Source organism: Hordeum vulgare, chromosome 2H, assembly GCF_904849725.1.
Source record: "Hordeum vulgare subsp. vulgare chromosome 2H, MorexV3_pseudomolecules_assembly, whole genome shotgun sequence".
In the NCBI taxonomy this organism is placed as follows: domain Eukaryota; kingdom Viridiplantae; phylum Streptophyta; class Magnoliopsida; order Poales; family Poaceae; genus Hordeum; species Hordeum vulgare.
Window position 1 is genome coordinate 237,494,635 of NC_058519.1, and position 20,351 is coordinate 237,514,985.

Here is a 20,351-nt window from a genome sequence, read left to right on the forward strand (position 1 = left end):
GCTTCCATGTCTTCTTTTGGTCTAGAAAAATCATAAAAAAGTTTCATGGCAATTGGACTTTGTTTGGTAGTGAAAACCTGGAAAATAAAAAAACACGCAGAAAACAACAAGTGGCATTGGGCTCTGGGTTAATAGATTAGTGCTCAAAAATAATATAAATTTGTGAATTATGATCCCAAAAGTATCCTAGGATGATAATATAACAAAATGGAAGAATAACAAATTATAGATACGTTGGAGACGTATCAAGCATCCCCAAGCTTAATTCCTTCCCGTCCTCGAGTAAGTAGATAAAAACAGTATTTTTGATGCGGCATGCTATCCAATATGTAATATTTTGTATGTATGCTCATTAAGAAACGATGAATCAAGAAACATCAACATATTAATAATTATAAGCACAAGCAACAAGATCATCAATCTTTCAAAGTATACGATCCTAAAAGAATGTTTACCCCCATTAATCCTTCATATTAGCAAAGCATGGCTCCATTTTCACCACATTAATACAAATGTTAAGCACCACGGTGTCCAAGTGAGGCAATTGGATCGTACTTTTTCAAAGTGAATCAACTTTTTATTCTTCACGCAATACATGAGCATGAGCCATGGACATAGCATAAGGTGGAATAGAATATGGTGGTAGGTATCAAAGGGGTAAAAGTGGAGAAGATAATCTCATATCAACTAGGCGTACCAACAAGCTGTGGAGATGCCCATTGGTAGATGTCAATGCAAGGAGTAGGGATTGCCATGCAAATGATGCACTAGAGCTATAAGTGTATGAAAGCTCAAATGAAGCTAAGTCGGGTGTTCATTCAACTTGCTTGTTCATGAAGACCTCAGAAATTTAAGGAATCCCATCATCATAATATGAACGCCAAGTTTATAATAATGATAATATGATTCCCTCTAGCATATGAAAATGACATATCAAGAGACTCTCTATATGAGGAACATGGTGCCACCTTGAGGCACAAGTGTAGTAAAGGATTGTAGCAAAGTCCCTTCTCTCTTTTTCTTTCATTCTTTTTTTTCATTTCTTTATGGTGAGCTCATTTGGCCTCCCCCATTTTTATTTTTTTTCTAGAGTCTCTTCCCAACTTGTGGGGGAATCATAGTATCCATCATCCTTTCCTCACCAGGACAATGCTCTAATAATGATGATCATCACACTTTTATTTACTGACAACTCATGAAAGCTCGATATGAAGAAGTATCACTCAATATGAATACCTCTGGCAATGTATCAGGACGTGCAATGATCTAGTGTGACATGTATCAGAAATATAATGAATGGTGGCTTTGCCACAAATGCTATCTCACCTCTATATGATCATGCAAAGCAATATGATGATGAATGAACTAGTCATATGATGTAACAGTGGAATTTGCATGGCAATATATCTAAGAATGGCTATGGAAATGCCATGATAGGTAGTTATGGTGGATGTTTTGAGGAAGATAAAAAAAGTTTATGTGTGATAGAGCATATCATGCCACGGGGTTTGGATGCACGGTTGAAGTTCGCACTGATCCTCGAGGTGAGAATGGGCAATGCACGATACCGAAGAGGCTAGCAAAATATGAGGAGGTGAGATTGCGTATGTCCATGGTTTCACATTAGTCATGAAGAACTCATACACTTACTGAAAAGTTTTATTAGTTTCATCACAAATCAAATCACTACCCACATGCCTTGAGGGAGAGGGTTGGGAGGAGTTAACCATCGCGCGACTCCGACTCGAAACAACACTAGGATTTCAACAAAGAATAGAAATGCTCACACATCCCCGCCATGACTTTCTAATACAGTATAAGAAAAATGTCAACTAATGACCTTCAATATTGGTCACCAAATGGTCATTGATTTCCATTTGCGACCTTTTTACGACCAAAAACAAATGGTCAAAAGTTGAGGGTCTCTAATGAACTATAACGACCTTTTTTATGGATTGGTCGTAGGATTTTACGACCAAACGAAAGCATTGAAATTATTTTGGTCACTAGCAATCTTCCCATGCCACGTCAGATCTGACATGGCAAGCTGACGTGCCATAGAATTAGCCCGGTCCAATCCGATGTTTTAAATGGGCCGAGCCCATTAATCGAGCCCATTTAATGTTTTTTCTCTTTATTTTGCTTAGCTGCATGGGCCTGGCCCAATAATCCCCAACATTTTAACCCTTTTTATTTTGGGTTGTGGCCTTTTACTTTCTATTGATTTTCTTTTTTGGCCATTTTATTTTTGTACTGGTCCCACTAGTCACATCGGTCCCACATGTCATGCTGATCTCATAATTCATATCGACACGATAAATTTTGTAATTTGTCAAACAATTTGTGAGGTTTCCATTTCATAGGTATACAAATCACAGACGAAATCAATATTTTGAACAGATCACAGAACAAATGAAATTCATCCAAAAAACACTAAATTAGTCTATTACAATCTTTACACTACTACAACTCTTCACGCTTGGCTTCATATTAAGCGTGCAGCTCCTGTAAAAGAGGAACCAGCTAAAAAAGTTACATGCAACATTATTTGCTATAGATCAGCTTGTTGCATATTAATCTAACGCTGCCTTCTACTTGCAGACTAGAAGTGTCCCTTCGGAGAAACCAGAACTTAGAATGGATCATATTCTAAACACTACAGTATCAATACCATGGCAGTAACAAATTAAACGTAGCAGGACATCAATGGGTCACAACTTAATTAGCTACTAATGTTCACCAAATTCAAAGATTTTATGCTCTAGCTAACACAAATATAATACCATGCTTAGGAACTCAGAGCGAGAAAAGTATGTGTCGCTTAAGAGATACCAAAATCGATACTAATCAAGGATAAAAACATGTTGATATCATATAATTCCCATCACAATCATACATTGAATTCATTAAAGGCTACAGATTCATTTCTTATACATAGAATTGGAAAATCACAAGAATAGCAGATTCACCAATGTGTCCAAATAAGACAAGGAAGAGAGTGGGACAGACCAAGGACATACACTGTGGACAGATCAAAGATGCCTCCTCTTCCTCGGTGGACAGATCAAAGAACTAACAGCTATAGACATACACAAGGATCGGTGTTAGCAGAATTATGATATATTTGTACAAGGCAATCACAGGTACCAATCCAGTGCAAGAAAATATGTCAAAGTTATTCAGATTTACTAATGTGTTTTCCATACTACAAAAATTCAAGATAAAAGATGTGTACTGATTCAACACTGCAAACTTATTTCTGAATGCTTTACTTTGTAGATAAGTGAATTGAGCTTTGTTTTTTGTTGACTCTAGTACCTATAAAGTTGACAGATGATAAACTACTGCACCTATACACATCCACCTAAGAAAGGACCGATGGAAGTCGGGATCCCAACTTATTCAAATTAGAGAAGTTCGTTTAACTTGCACAATCCAGAGAGAAATATGTCCAGTCTTGGAACAGAAGGAAAACCACCAATATAAGCAAGAATTTACAACAAAGTAGACATTAATTATAACATAGCATCTCTAGCTATGTTGTTGTTTGCATATTGACAGAATATTTACAATATAAGAAATATGTCCAGTCTTGGTACAATGCTTGAGATAAAATAAAAAACAGAATCTATAAACCTTGGAGCATATGATATGGTAATTGGCCTATTGAATTTTTGCAGATACGCATCAAATTGGCAAAGATAGTAAAAATACAATATTGCAGATAAACATGAACTGGCTGTGTTTGGCCAATACTGTGGCATCGATCCATAGCCTGCAGATCCATCTGAGGATTCTGCACAAAAAACCAAAAAAGGTCAGCTTATAACAGCAATGAAAGCTATCTAACGAAAAGCATTGTACCAAACCAAGGAGCACAGTTATAGAAAAAAAAACTGCAGGAGAGATGAAATATTTAAGCAAGGCATTCTAGTGTACTACACTTCATAAAACCATAAGAATAATTCATGTTGATAGTGCATGGTATCAATCGAAGTTGTATAGATATTTTGACAGTGCATGGTATCAATCGAAGTTGTACATATATTTTGACAGAAACAAGGAGAAGTCATTGGATTGCACAGCACAACAGCACATTATTTTGTTTCCCTTTCATTTGATTTCATCACCAAGAAAAAATGATCAACTGTTCGGAGGCAAGACACACTAGAGATACAGATTCACACAACTCAATTTATACTACTTGTACTGCATCAGAGACAGACCCACGGATACGGATGCGATTCCCTCCCTTTCCATGTAGAATGGAGCTAGCGCTAACAGCTAGAACAACAACGCCAAACAGAATGCGAGCGCGTGCGCCGTCAGAAGATCCCCTTGTTCCTACAGGCAACAAAGAGAGGAACGGAATCAGTGCAAAGCGCTCAGCAGGCACCTCTTGACAATCTCTGCAGGCAGTGGCTCTGGGAGATCCTCCATTGAGTATATCAGCTGCAGAACTTGTGCAGTCTCAAAGATCAGCATGCACTGAAGTAAAGAATCTACTGTCAGAATGGAGCACAACAAGATAACCCAATAACAACTATCCTCAAGAACTAATGCAAAAGGAAACATCAGTGAAACATTGAACTTTTTTATATCTATTGAAAGGTTTATGTGCGTATCTTGGAACAATCACCTAAGGTAAATACTAGTATCCATAGCATGAACAAAAAAAAATTATAAGGAAAATCAAATATGTACCAATTAGAACTACAACACCATAAGATAAATTTCTCACAAGTGCAAACACCATGTCTGCCTACTGTACAACAATAGGATAAACAGATAATGATCTCTGCTGAACTAGTTGTGCAAGGATGTGATTTGACAGTATAGTAGTTGCAGATTTCACTGTTTATTTAACAGGACTCAACCTTCGACTCAGGAATAGTCAACGAACTAGCTTAGGAACAGTTAACGAACTAAGTTTTCCATGGTGATGTTCTTCTCCACAGATCATGTACTCATCTGACTGATGGGCTAAAAATCAAGAACTACACATCAACTAAGATATTACATCGATTAGTCCATGGATTTCACAGGCGATGGCCCAAATCGAAGATCTGAATAAATAACGCGATTCTGAATAAAGAGGACCGGTTGGATGAGAAGCAGGGAAATCTTGAGGAGAGGGGCATACCGGCCTTGCAGGAGGTCGGGGAGGAGGTCGTCGCCGGCCTCGAGGAGGATGAGGTCTGCGTGGGGGCCGAAGGCCTCGTGGTAGCACACCGACAGCGAGGCACCGGCGCCGGCGAGGCCCAGCACCGCCTCGGCCCCGCCGCTGCCGCGGTCCCACTCACTCCCGGGCGGCGCCCCCGGGTCCTCCATCACCGCATCCATGGATCAGATCGAGGCGGTTGAGGTTGGTCGCTCCTCTTCCTTTCTCGCGGGATCTTTTTCCATACCTCTGAGGAGCCGACGAACTAGGAACCGTCCGGAAGGGGGAAGCTGGGCGGGAACAACCGTGACCAAGATGGGTGGATTCGGCGGCGAGGTCGATGGCAACGACGGTGCCGTCGAGCAGGAGGCCCATGTAGACCTTGCCGAAGGTGCCGACGCCGACGAGGTTGGCGTCGCTGAAGTTCTTGGTGGCGTGGGACATCTCCTCCATTGTGGGACATCTTCTGTGCACAGCCTCGCACAGAAGACAAGCCCTCGACGCCGGCGCCGAGGAGGTGGGAAGAGAGCACCGCGAGGCGGCTCCGCGCATGGTCGATGCGATCCATCGAGTCGGTCGGTGCGAGCATCTGCATTGAGCGAGAGCTGGGATCTGGGAGGTAGGGGGAGGGGAGATGGGGAGAAGAGGGTGGGGCAAACAAGGAGGAGAGGGACCAACTTGGGCCACGCCAGTGCCAGATCTGGCGCCCGCATGCCTCGCCGACGCCGAATGTGGCGGATCCCGGCCAAGTTAATTGTGGCGGCCGAAACCCTAGCTAGCCATGGGAGGGGTGGACAGCTTGAGCGCCGATTCTGGTCGGAAGGGAAGGAGGCGCGGACCTATGGGCACCCGGGGGCGTGATGCGCGCCACCGGAGCTCGCCGAAGCTAGCCGGCATGGGTGGTGGATGGCAGCGAGGGAGAGAGGTGGCGGCGGCAAGTGAGTCAAACAGGAGAGAGAGGAGGCGAGAGAGTGGGTGGGTGGGATTCACACGAGAGAGAGGGGGGTGGGTTGGACGGATCTGTGTCGCGGTGGGTTGGACGGATGGATGTGGTGTATCTGTGTATGAATGGATGGATGTTTGCCATGTCATTGATCCAGGGCACACCTGATTCCACCAATCAAAATTAGGCTTTTTTATTTTGTTTCAATAATACTTTTTACCTTCTTATTCCGGGTACATTCGGCATATTACCCTCTTATATTTTTTCAAGGGAAATTCTAATTAGAAGTGTGCGCACCCTTGCATTCCTGTGTGGCGGAAAGCTACGAACAGCGCGCTCCATCATGTGGCTACAGGGTGACGCGATGTATAGTGATTTTACTACAGGATTTTTCCTGTATGTTAGTACACTTACATGCTATATACTACACAGTCTTGATCATAAATCCTACGCTATAGTGTTTGACTAATTTTTTGTTTTATTTCTCATAGTCCAGGTTAAGTACTTTTATGGTTTTGTACTAAACTTTGTGATTTTTTATTTTGAGATGAATGGAGTAGTAATTTGTAATATACTCCCTTCATTCCTAAATATCTGGTAAAATATATGATAAGTAATCACGCTTAAATATCTGGCAACAATGTATAATATAATCTGGTGATAAACATGATTAATATGACAACTAAACATGTTCAACTATATGGCAACTAAGTATAATATAATTTGGTGATAAACATGGTTAATATGACAACTCAATATGCTTAAATATATGGCAACGAAGTATAATATAATCCGGTGATTAAGCATGATTATATGATAATAAAGTACTTGTAATCTGACAACTAAGTAACTTTAATGTGATGATTAAACAACTGTCAGAAAAAATATGGTGACTAAACATGTTTAGTATGAAATTAAATGCTTGCAATACTCGAACTAATTATTATAATTTGGCAACTAAACACTTTAAATCGGACAATGATAACCAGTGCATGAAGTTGGAGTTGGACTATTTGGTGAATAGTGCCTACCACAGTACCTAGTGGCTACTAGTGTGCCTAGCATACTATATTTTTTAAGTTTTCTACTCCTTGTCGTTCCTTTTTGAATGCATGCACTACTTTTCAGTTTCCTGTTACGAGCAGGGAGCACGATCCTTCGATAGCGGTCGCCACACCGGAAGGCAGACGTGCGATGCCGCTCTGTAGTAGCGTCCTTTTTTCAAATGACTCAATATTATGCACAAGGGTGCATATTGGAATGGCAAACAATGTTGATTAAGGAAGTTTTCATTTTCCATGTATGTAAAAATCATTTTTCATTTTTCAAGTGCCCAAAATGAGTTTTTTATGAAGGAACTACCATATATTTGTTTCAAAATTGTACCAAATCCTTTTTCTAAAATAATAGGTCATATTTAATGTATAATTGACAAAATGGTTGGGTGTTAAAAGCTTTTATCCACCTCTAGTGAAAAAGACAAATTGTCGTCGATTCAGCAGGAAGCGGGTCAAATTTGAACTAGAGGTGCCTCATAGTTTTCTCATTATTTTTTCCTAAAATCGTTTTTAGGTAAAGAAGTATCTATTTAATCAGATATCCAACAAAATTTTGGCAAGATTCAACCCCTAGCTATGAACGGTCATGCCCGCCGTTTCGACCGCATTTCGAAACGGGAATAAAAATTTTAAAAAAAATCAAATACTGGAAAACCTTCGCGTTGTGTCATAATATGTGGCCAAGTTACCAGGAAAAATAATAAACTTGTAATACGGTGATTATTTCAAAAAAGTGTTATCAGAAATGGTCTATCGTGTGTGAAGATTCCTGGCTTTCAAGCCAAATGCTCAATTTTATGGCCACATCCATGACATAGTTTTTTCAAATGATCCCATATTGTGCACAAGGGTGCATATTGGAATGGAAAACAATGTTGATTAAGGAAGTTTTCATTTTCCTTGGATGAAAAATTCATTTTTCATTTTTCAAGTGTCCGAAATGCGTATTTTATGAAGGACCTACCATATATTTGTCCAAATCATTCTTCTAAAATAGTAGGCCATATTTAATGTACAATTGATAAAATGGTTGGATGTTAAAAGCTTTTAGCCACCTCTAGTGAAAAAGACAAATTGTCGCCGATTCAGTAGGAAGCGGGTCAAATTTGAACAAGAGGTGCCTCATTGTTTTCTCATGATTTTTTCCTAAAATCATTTTAGGTAAAGAATTATCTATTTAATCAGATATCCAACAAAATTTTGGCAAGATTCAACCTCTAGCTATGAACGGTCATGCCTGCCGTTTGGACCGTATTTTGAAACGGGCATAACAAATTAAAAAAAAATGAACAAAATGCAAAACCTTCGCATTGTGTCATAATATGTGACCAAGTTACGAGGAAAAATAATAAACTTGTAATACAGTGATTATTTTAAAAAAGTGTTCTCAGAAATGGCTATCATGTGTGAAGATTAATGGCTTTCAAGTCAAATGATCAATCTTATGGCCACATTCATGGCATAGTTTGTTGAATCGATCTCATATTGTGCACAAGGGCGCATATTGGAATGGCAAAAAATGTTAATTAAGGAAGTTTTCATTTTCCTTGTATGAAAAATTCATTTTCCATTTTTTAAGTGTCCGAAATGAGTTTTTTTGTGGAGGACCTACCATATATTTGTTTCAAAATTGTACCAAATCATTTTTCTAAAATACTAGGCCATATTTAATGTACAATTGACAAAATGGTTGGGTGTTAAAAGCTTTTATCCACCTCTAGTGAAAAAGACAAATTGCCGCTGATTCAGTAGGAAGCGGGTCAAATTTGAACTACAGCTGCATTATAATTTGCTATTTATTTTTCCAAAAATCATTTATAGGTACATAAGTATCTATTTAATAAGAATTACATGGTGTAGTGACTTGACGCCGAGGTTTGGATGGTGGTCGAGGGCCCCAACTCCAGAGCGCGTGAACTTGCATGCGAGCCAGGTGGTCACCGCGTTACCGTTGCGTTGCCACACATTCTGGGTGGAATAGGCATGTCTGGTGGGTTAGACACTCCCTCGGTAGGTGTCAGGAAGAAGAATACAATAGAAGAATCTCACGAGGAGACCGAACTAAGCTCAAACATGAATTAGCTGCCAAGTGTTTGATTAGCGATGCGGGTAATGTACATAGACAATGGGCCTAAATTTTGGCTGAGGATGATCATCTACTAAAGAGACTCTCTTGCCAAAATTTTAGCTTAAATGGATGAACCTAGGTGACACTTGCTTTGCAAAGTACCACATGTTGGAAATATGTCGTAGAGGCAATAATAAATTAGTTATTATTATATTTCTTTGTTCATGATAATCGTTTATTATCCATGCTATAATTGTATTGATTGGAAACACAATACTTGTGTGGATACATAGACAAAACACTGTCCCTAGTAATCCTCTAGTTGACTAGCTCGTTGATCAAATCTGGTCAAGGTTTCCTGGCCATAGGCAAGTGTTGTTACTTGATAACGGGATCACATCATTAGGAGAATCATGTGATGGACTAGACCCAAACTAATAGACCTAGCATGTTGACTGTGTCATTTTGTTGCTACTCTTTTCTGCATGTCAAGTATTTATTCCTATGACCATGAGATCATATAACTCACTGGCACCGGAGGAATACTTTGTGTGTATCAAACGTCACAACGTAACTGGGTGGCTATAAAGATGCTCTACAGGTATCTCCGAAGGTGTCCGTTGAGTTAGTATGGATCAAGACTGGGTTTTGTCACTCGTGTGACAGAGAGGTATCTCGGGGCCCACTCGGTAATACAACATCACACACAAGACTTGCAAGCAATGTGACTTAGAGTAAGTTACGTGATCTTGTATTACGGAACGAGTAAAGAGAATTGTCGGTAAACGAGATTGAAATAGGTATGCGAATACTGACGATCGAATCTCGGGCAAGTAACATACCGAAGGACAAAGGGAATGACATACATGATTATATGAATCCTTGACACTGAGGTTCAAACGATAAGATCTTCGTAGAATATGTAGGATCCAATATGGGCATCCAGGTCCCGCTATTGCATATTGACCGAGGAGTCCCTCGGGTCATGTCTACATAGTTCTCGAACCCGCAGGGTCTGCACACTTAAGGTTCGACGTTGTTTTATGCGTATTTGTGTTATATGGTTGGTTACCAAATGTTGTTCGGAGTCCCGGATGAGATCACAGACGTCATGAGGGTTTCCGGAATGGTCCAGAGGCGAAGATTGATATATAGGATGACCTCATTTGATTACCGGAAGGTTTTCGGAGTTACCTGGAATGACGAATGGGTTCCGGATGTTCACCGGGGGGGGTAGCCCACCCCCGGGGAAGCCCATAGGCCTTAGGGGTGCCGCACCAGCCCTTAGTGGGCTGGTGGGAAAGCCCAAGAAGGCCCCTGCACAGGAATAAAAGAAAATCAAAGAGAAAAAAAGGGGAAGTGGGAAGGAAGGGAAGGACTCCACCTTCCAATCCTAGTTGGACTAGGATTGGAGGACCATTCCTCCTCCGCGCCTTCGGCCGACCCCCTTGGGGCTCCTTGAGCCTCAAGGCAAGGCCCCTCCCCTCCCACCTATATATACGAAGGTTTTAGGGCTGATCTGAGACAACTTTTCCACGGCAGCCCGACCACATACCTCCACGATTTTTCCTCTAGATCGCGTTTCTGCGGAGCTCGGGCGGAGCCCTGCTGAGATTAGATCACCACCAACCTCCGGAGCGCCGTCACGCTGCCGGAGAACTCATCTACCTCTCTGTCTCTCTTGCTGGATTAAGAAGGCCAAGATCATCGTCGAGCTGTACGTGTGCTGAACGCGGAGGTGCCGTCCGTTCGGCACTAGATCGGAGCGGATCGTGGGACGGAACGGTTCGTGGGACGGTTCGCGGGGCGGATCGAGGGACGTGAGGACGTTCCACTACATCAACCGAGTTTATTAAAGCTTTTGCTGTGCGATCTACAAGGGTACGTAGATCGGAAATCCCCTCTCGTAGATGGACATCACCATGATAGGTCTTCCTGCGTAGGAATTTTTTTGTTTCCCATGCGACGTTCCCCAACAGTGGCATCATGAGCTAGGGCCATGCGTAGATGTTATCTTGAGTAGAACACAAAAGTTTTTGTGAGCGGTGATGTGCGATTTGCTGCCCTCCTTAGTCTTTTCTTGATTCCGTGGTATTGTTGGATCGAAGCGGCTCGGACCGACATTACTCGTACGCTTACGAGAGACTGGTTTCATCGCTACGAGCAACCCCGTTGCTCAGAGATGACTGGCGAGTGTCGGTTTCTCCAACTTTAGTTGAATCGGATTTGACCGAGGAGGTCCTTGGAGAGAGTTTAAATAGCAATTCATACATCTCCGTTGTGGTGTTTGCGTAAGTAAGATGCGATCCTACTAGATACACATGGCAACCACGTAAAACATGCAACAACAATTAGAGTACGTCTAACTTGTTTTTGTAGGGTATGCTTGTGATGTGATATGGCCAACGACATGATGTGATATATTGGATGTATGAGATGATCATGTTGTAATATTTAATATCGACTTGCACGTTGATGGTACGGCAACCGGTAGGAGCCATAGGGTTGTCCTTAAACTAACGTTTGTGTTTGCAGATGCGTTTACTATATTGATAGGAAGTAGCTTTAGTAGTAATAGCATAAGTAGCACGACAAACCCGATGGCGACACATTGATGGAGATCATGATGATGGAGATCGTGACAGGGAGATCGTGCCGGTACTTTGGTGATGGAGATCAAGAAGCACATGATGATTGCCATATCATGTCACTTATGAATTGCATGTGATGTTAATCCTTTTATGCACCTTATTTTGCTTAGAACGATGGTATAATTTTGAGGTGATCTCTCACTAAAATTTCAAGACGAAATTGTGTTCTCCCTGATTGTGCACCATTGCTACAGTTCATCGTTTCGAGACACCACGTGATGATCGGGTGTGATAGACTCAACGTTCACATACAACGGGTGCAAAACAGTTGCACACGCGGAACACTCGGGTTAAACTTGACGAGCCTAGCATGTGCAGACATGGCCTCGGAACACAAGATACCGAAAGGTCGAGCATGAATGGTATAGTTGATATGATTAGCATAGAGATGCTTACCACTTAAACTATTCTCGACTCACGTGATGATCGGACTTCAGATAGTGGATTTGGATCATGTACCACTCAAATGACTAGAGAGATGTACTTTTTGAGTGGGAGTTCTTAAGTAATATGATTAATTGAACTAATTATCATGAACATAGTCTAAAGTTCTTTGCGAATTAAGATGTAGCTTGCGCTATAGCTCTACTGTTTTTATACGTTCCTAGAGAAAATTTAGTTGAAAGTTCATAGTAGCAACTTTGCGGACTTAGTCCGTAAAACTGAGGATTGTCCTCATTGCTGCGCAGGAAGCTTGTGTCCTTAATGCACCACTCGGTGTGCTGCACCTCGAGCGTCGTCTGTGGATGTTGCGAACATCTGACATACACGTTTTTGATGACTACGTGATAGTTCAGTGCTCAATACTTAATGGCTTAGAAGCAAGGCACCGAAGACGTTTTGAAAACGTCGCAGAACATAAGAGATGTTCAAGGAGATGAAATTGAGATTTCATGCTCGTGCCCTTGTCGAGAGATATAAGACCTCCGACAAGATTCTTTGCCTACAAAGTAAAGGAGAAAAGCTCAAAATCGTTGAGCATGTTCTCAGATTGTCTGAGTAGAACAATTGCTTGAATCAAGTGGGAGTTAATCTTCCAGATGAGATAGTGATGGTTCTCCAAAGTCACTACCACTAAGCTGCTAGAGCTTCGTGATGAAATATAACGTATCAAGGATAGATACACTGATCCTTGAGCGATTCACGATGTTTGACACTGCGAAAGTAGAAATCAAGAAGGAGCATCAATAGTTGATGGTTAGTAAAACCACTAAGTTTCAAGAAAGGCAAGGGCTAGAAGGGATAGTTCGTGAAACGACAAAACAGTTGCTGCACTGATGAGGAGACCCAAGATTAAACCCAAACTCGAGACTAAGTGCTTCTGTTATGAGGGGAACGGTCACTGAGGCGGAGGTACCCTAGATGGTTGGTAGATAAGAAGGCTGGCAAAGTCGAAAGAAGTATATTTGATATACATGATGTTGATGTGTACTTTACTAGTACTCCTAGTAGCGCGAGGGTATTGGATACCGGTTCTATTGCTAAGTGATTAGTAACACGAAATGAAAGCTACGAAATAAACAGGAGACTAGCTAAAGGCGAGGTGACGATACGTGTTGGAAGTGTTTCCAAGGTTGATATGATCAAACGTCGCACGCTCCCTCTACCATCGGGATTGGTGGTAAAACCCAAATAGTTGTTATTTGGTGTTTGCGTTGAGCATGAACATGATTGGATCGTGTTTATTGCAAAACGATTATTCATTTAAAGAGAATAATAGTTATTCTATTTGCTTGAAAAATTACCCTCAATGGTTTATTGAATCTCGATCGTAGTGGTACACATGTTCATAATATTGGTGCCAAAAAATACAAAATAATAATTATAGTACCACTTAGTTGTGGCACTGCCACTTGAGTCATGTTGATATAAAATGCATGAAGAAGCTCCATGCCGATGGATCTTTGTACTCACTCATTTTTGAAACGTTTGGGACATGCAAACCATACCTGTTGGTATAAACACATGAAGAAACTCCATGTGGATGGATCATTTGGACTCACTTGATTTTGAATCACTTGAGACATGCAAAACATGCCACATGAAACAAGTAGAGTAACTTGTTGGAGTAATGCATTTTTGATGTGTGTAGTCCAATAAGTGCTAAGGCACGCAGTGGATATCGTTATGTTCTTACTTCACTGACGATTTGAGTAGATACACGAGTATTTACTTGATGAATCACAAGTCTGAAATATTGAAAAGTTCAAAGCTATTTTAGAGTGAAGATCGTCGTGACAAGAGGATAAACAGTCTACGATATGATCATAGAGATGAATATCTGGGTTACGAGTTTTGGTACGCAGTTAAGACAATATGGAAATTGTTTCACAGTTCATGCCACCTGGAACACCATAGTTTGATGATGTGTCTGAACGTCATAGCCACGCCCTATTTGATATGGTGCATACTATGATGTCTCTTATCGAATTACCACTATCGTTTATGGGTTATGCATTAGAGACAACCGCATTCACTTTAAATAGGGCACCGCGTATTTCCCTTGAGATGACACAATATAGACTGAGGTTTAGAGAAATCTGAGCTGTCGTTTCTTAAAAGGTTTGGGGCTGCGACGCTTATGTGAAAAAGTTTCAGTCGGATAAGCTCGAACCCAAAACGGATAAATGCATCTTCATAGGATATCCAAAACAGTTGGATACTTCTCCTATCTTAGATCCGGAAGCAAAGTGTTTGTTTCTAGAAACGGATCCTTTCTCGAGGAAAGGTTTCTCTCGAAAGAATTGAGTGGGAAAGTGGTGGAACTTGATGAGGTTAGTGAACCGTCACTTCAACCAGTGTGTAGCAGGGCGCAGGAAGATGTTCCTGTGGCGCCTACACCAATTGAAGTGGAAGTTGATGATGGTGATCATCAGAGCTTCGGATCAAGTTACTACAAACCTCGTAGGTCGACAAAGGTCACGTAATACTACAGAATGGTACGGTAAGCTTGTCTTGGAGGTCATGTTATGGAACAACAATGAACCTACGAGTTATGGAGAAGCAATTGTGGGCCCGGATTCCAACAAATGTTTGGAGGTCATGAAATCCGAGAGAGGATCCATGTATGAAAACAAAGTGTAGACTTTGGAAGAACTGCTTGATGGTAGTAAGACTATTAAGTAAAGATGGATCTTTAAAAGGATGACAAACGATGATGGTGATAAGTCACTATTAAGAGAAGCTCGACTTGTCGCAAAGGTGTTATCGACAAGATCAAAGAGTTGACTATGATGTGATTTTCTCACTCGTAGCGACGCTAAAAGTCCGTTGGAATTATTATAGTAGTTGCTGCATTATTTGTGAAATATTGCACATAGGAAGTCAAAACATTGTTTCCTCGACGGTTTCCTTGAGGAAAGATTGTATGTGATACAATCAGAATGTTTTGTCGATCCTAAGGATACTAACAAGTATGCAAGCTCCAGCGGTCCTTGAATGGACTGGTGCAAGCATCTCGGAGTTGGAATATACACTTTGATGAGATGATCAAAGATTTTCGGTTTGTACAAGGTTTATGAGAAACTTGTATTTCCAAAAATGTGAGTGTGAGCACTATAGAATTTCTGATAAGTATATGTGGTTGACATATTGTTGATCATAAGTAATGTAGAATTTCTGTGAAGTATAAAAGGTTGTTTGAAAGGAGTTTTTTCAAAGGAATACCTGGATTGAGCTACTTGAACGTTGAGCATCAAGATTTATGGAGATAGATCGAAACACTTAATAGAAATTTCAACAAAATGCATGCCTTGACAAGTTTTTGAAGGAGTTCAAAATGGATCAGCAAAGAAGGAGTTCTTGACTGTTTTGTAAGGTGTGAATTTGAGTAAGACTCAAAACCCGACCACGGCAGAATAAAGAGAATAGACGAAGGTCATCTTCTATGCCTTGGCAGTAGACTCTAAAGTATTCCATGCTGAGTACCGCACCTGATGTGTGCCTTGCAGCAAGTCTATTAAGAGGTACATAGAGCGATCCAGGATTGAATCACTGATCAGCCATCAAAGTTATCCTTAGTAACTAAATGGACTAAGGAATTTTTCTTGATGATGGAGGTGGTTAAAGAGTTCGTCGTAAAGTGTTACGTCGTTGCAAGCTTGGACACTAATCCGAATAACTATGAGTAGTAAAACGGATTCGTATAGTAGAGTAGATATTTGGAGTATTTCCTAATAGCACGTAGTAGCAGCATCTATAAGATGACATAAAGATTTGTAAAGAACACATGGATCTGAAAGTTTCAGACCCGTTGACTAAAACCTCTCTCACGAGCAAGACGTGATCAGACCCCAGAACTATATGGGTGTTGGATTCGTTAAAATCACATGGTGATGTCAACTAGATTATTGACTCTAGTGCAAGTGGGAGACTGTTGGAAATATGCCCTAGAGGCAATAATAAATTAGTTATTATTATATTTATTTATTCATGATAATCGTTTATTATCCATGCTATAATTGTATTGATTGGAAACACAATACTTGTGTGGATACATAGACAAAACACTGTCCCTAGTAATCCTCTAGTTGACTAGCTCGTTGATCAAAGATGGTCAAGGTTTCCTGGCCATAGGCAAGTGTTGTTACTTGATAACGGGATCACATCATTAGGAGAATCATGTGATGGACTAGACCCAAACTAATAGACGTAGCATGTTGATCGTGTCATTTTGTTGCTACTGTTTTCTGGATGTCAAGTATTTATTCCTATGACGATGATATCATATAACTCACTGGCACCGGAGGAATACTTTGTGTGTATCAAACATCACAACGTAACTGGGTGGCTATAAAGATGCTCTACAGGTATCTCCGAAGGTGTCCGTTGAGTTAGTATGGATCAAGACTGGGATTTGTCACTCCGTGTGACGGAGAGGTATCTCGGGGCCCACTCGGTAATACAACATCACACACAAGCCTTGCAAGCAATGTGACTTAGTGTAAGTTACGGGATCTTGTATTATGGAACGAGTAAAGAGACTTGCCGGTAAACGAGATTGAAATAGGTATGCGGATACTGACGATCGAATCGCGGGCAAGTAACATACCGAAGGACAAAGGGAATGACATACGAGATTATATGAATCCTTGGCACTGAGGTTCAAACGATAAGACCGTCGTAGAATATGTAGGATCCAATATGGGCATCCAGGTCCCTCTATTGGATATTGACCGAGGAGTCCCTCGGGTCATGTCTACATAGTTCTCGAACCGGTAGGGTCTGCACACTTAAGGTTCGACGTTGTTTTATGCGTATTTGAGTTATATGGTTGGTTACCGAATGTTGTTCGGAGTCCTGGATGAGATCACGGACGTCACGAGGGTTTCCAGAATAGTCCGGAGACGAAGATTGATCTATAGGATGACCTCATTTGATTACACGAAGGTTTTTGGAGTTACCGGGAATGTACTGTGAATGACTAATGGGTTCCGGATGTTCACCGGGGGGGGGGGGGGGCAGCCCACCCTCGGGGAAGCCCATAGGCCTTAGGGATGCCGCACCAGCCCTTAGTGGGCTGGTGGGCAAGCCCAAGAAGGCCCCTGCGCAGGAATAAAAGAAAATCAAAGAGAAAATAAAAAAAAGGGGAAGTGGGAAGGAAGGGAAGGACTCCACCTTCCAATCCTAGTTGGACTAGGATTGGAGGAGGATTCCTCCTCCCCCCTTCGGCCGACCCCCTTGAGGATACTTGAGCCTCAAGGCAAGGCCCCTCCCCTCCCACCTATATATACAGAGGTTTTAGGGCTGATTTGAGATAACTTTTCCACGGCAGCCCGACCACATACCTCCACGGTTTTTCCTCTAGATCGCGTTTCTGTGGAGCTCGGGCAGAGCCCTGCTGAGATTAGATCACCACCAACCTCCGGAGCGCCGTCACGCTGCCGGAGAACTCATCTACCTCTCCGTCTCTCTTGCTGGATCATATATTCCTCCAGAGCACCGTCACGCTACGGTTCGCGGGGCGGATCAAGGGACGTGAGGACGTTCCACTACATCAACCGCGTTTATTAACGCTTATGCTATGTGATCTACAAGGGTATGTAAATCGGAAATCCCCTCTTGTAGATGGACATCACCATGATAGGTCTTCTTGCGCGTAGGAATTTTTTTGTTTCCCATGCGACGTTCCCCAAGACCACACTGTGCAGAAATATGGATGTTGAAGCTGGGATCAAATGAATCAATGGATTGAGTTGAAATTTGGTGTATGATGTTAATTAGGGCATATGAAGGCACTGTAAAATTTTTATACCATTTGGACATGCCAAAGTGACACTTCCTTCACAAAGTGCTATTATGAACAGAATAGGAAAATGAATATTGCTGAATTATTTTCGAACTATGGAAGGAAGGGTTTTCATATATTTGAGGAATATATGATCCAAAGTATTTATGAGAATTTTTCAAGAATTTTTGGAATGACAGAATAGTAGGTTGCTTCAAAAACTTGGCAAAAAATAACACATGAACATGACACGTAGGCAAAACTGATGATGTGGCACCTAGTCATAGCTATGACCATCTATATTGGTCATAATTAGCTACAAATTAGGCAGCGAAACATGTCTATCTGCTTTACGACCTTTTCCAGTAAGGAAATTACGACCTTTCTGATGAAAAAGGTCATTAGTTTTTGGGGTTAGGACCCCTGCGGACAGCTTACGACCAATTGGTCTCAAATGGTCGTAGATTTACGACCAATTCTGCGAGTGTCACTGACAGAAGGTCGTTAGTTGACATATTTCTTGTAGTGATATTCAAAGAAACAAGGAATTAACACCTCTTAATATTGCTACTTATACGAATCAACAATGATACACTCACACCTTTTTCATATTACCACATCAATATCATCAACCCACAATTTTTGTTTATATGCTACATGATGGCTTTGATTATCATTCATTGAATACTTATTATTTTTGGACAAGGTTTATGACCCATGCAAATTACCAGTATTGTTTATTAACTCTCAAACAAATATAAGTGAAGAACAAGAGTTCATATATTTCTATAAAATGTACATGCCACCGTGCTCAAAAAGGTATAAGTGAAATACTAGAGCAATTGTTTAGCTGAAAAGATATAACTGAAGCACAAAGAGTATTTTAACAAATCATGATAAACGCGTGTATCTCTTAGGTTGGTGTGTCCAGCTAAAGATGACTGTGGCAAACTAAAAATAAAAAAGCAAACTAAAGCAAATGACACTCCAAGCAAAACTCATATCATGTGATGAATAAAAATGTAACTTCAAGTGACATTCCGATGGATTGAGACGAAAGAGGGGATGCCTTCCGGGGAATCTCCAAGCTTAGACGCTCGAGTCTTCCTAGAATATTACCTTGGGGTGCCTTGGGCATCCCCAATCTTACGCTCTTTCTTCTTCTTATTCCATTGTCCTTCGTGATCACCCAAAACTTGAAAACTTCAATCACACAAAACTCAACAAAACTTCGTGATGTCCGTTAGTATAAGCAACATATAAAATACTTAGGTACTGTTTTAAATTGATTAATAATTCATTATTTCATAATAGGTACTATATTCTAACTTCTCCATGGCTTATAGCCCCCGATACAATCCATAGCATCATTAAAGCAAGCAAACTATGCAAGCAAAAAGATAATATGTCTAAAACAGAACAACGTGTAGTAATCTATAATGAACCTATACTTCTGTAACTCCAAAGATTCTAAAAAAATAGTACGTCCTGAGAAATTTGTACAGAAGTATTGTGTAAAAAAATAAGATTAAGAAGACAATCCAGTAAAATGATAGAAATTCTGCACTTTACGTCAAAGTTACTGTTTTTGCACCGTATCAATTATACTTATCATACAGGTCATCCCAAAGTCTTAACTTGGCACAAACAATAATTTAAACATAAAAACACAATCATTACACATGCAATAATCATGTCATCACACCAAAATAGAAATAAATTATAACTATTGGGTTGTCTCCCAACAAGCTCTTTCTTTATAGCAATCAAGATAGGCTTGAGATTTCAATGATGCTCGCATGAAAGGTAATAATTGAAGCACAAAGAGAGCATCACATAACATGTGAAATATACATCTAAGTATAACATACTTCCTATGCATAGGAATTTTATAGGAAAATAAATTGTCAAGACAAGTAATATCTAGCATATACAAATATGAAGAGTGAAGCATTAATGATTTCAACACAAAGAGAGGTATGCGAGTAACATGAAAATTTCTATAACCATATTTTTCTCTCTCATAATAATTACGTGTAGTATCATATTCAAATTCAACAATAGGGCTGTCATATAAAAATTCACTTCATGATCCATATGCATACAAGTCTTATAATATTCCATGGTAGTGGGATCATCATTACCTAAAGTTGACGCTCCTCCAAACCCACTTTTTGTAGTGTTGCAAATATGATAATAAATAATAGCATCATGAAGCACAGAATTATCAAGATCACAAGCAAC

At 40.6% G+C, this 20,351-nt stretch overlaps 1 long non-coding RNA gene across 1 annotated transcript; it reads right to left on the reverse strand.

Annotated features, from left to right (window-relative positions):
• Window positions 1–2,320: 2,320 nt before the first annotated feature.
• Window positions 2,321–5,137, reverse strand: LOC123425972. The gene is made up of 2 exons (XR_006621961.1): window positions 4,227–5,137; window positions 2,321–3,796 (listed from the first exon to the last, which is right to left on the reverse strand). It is a non-coding gene; the product is annotated as an uncharacterized LOC123425972 (long non-coding RNA).
• Between the last annotated feature and the right edge of the window lie 15,214 nt (window positions 5,138–20,351).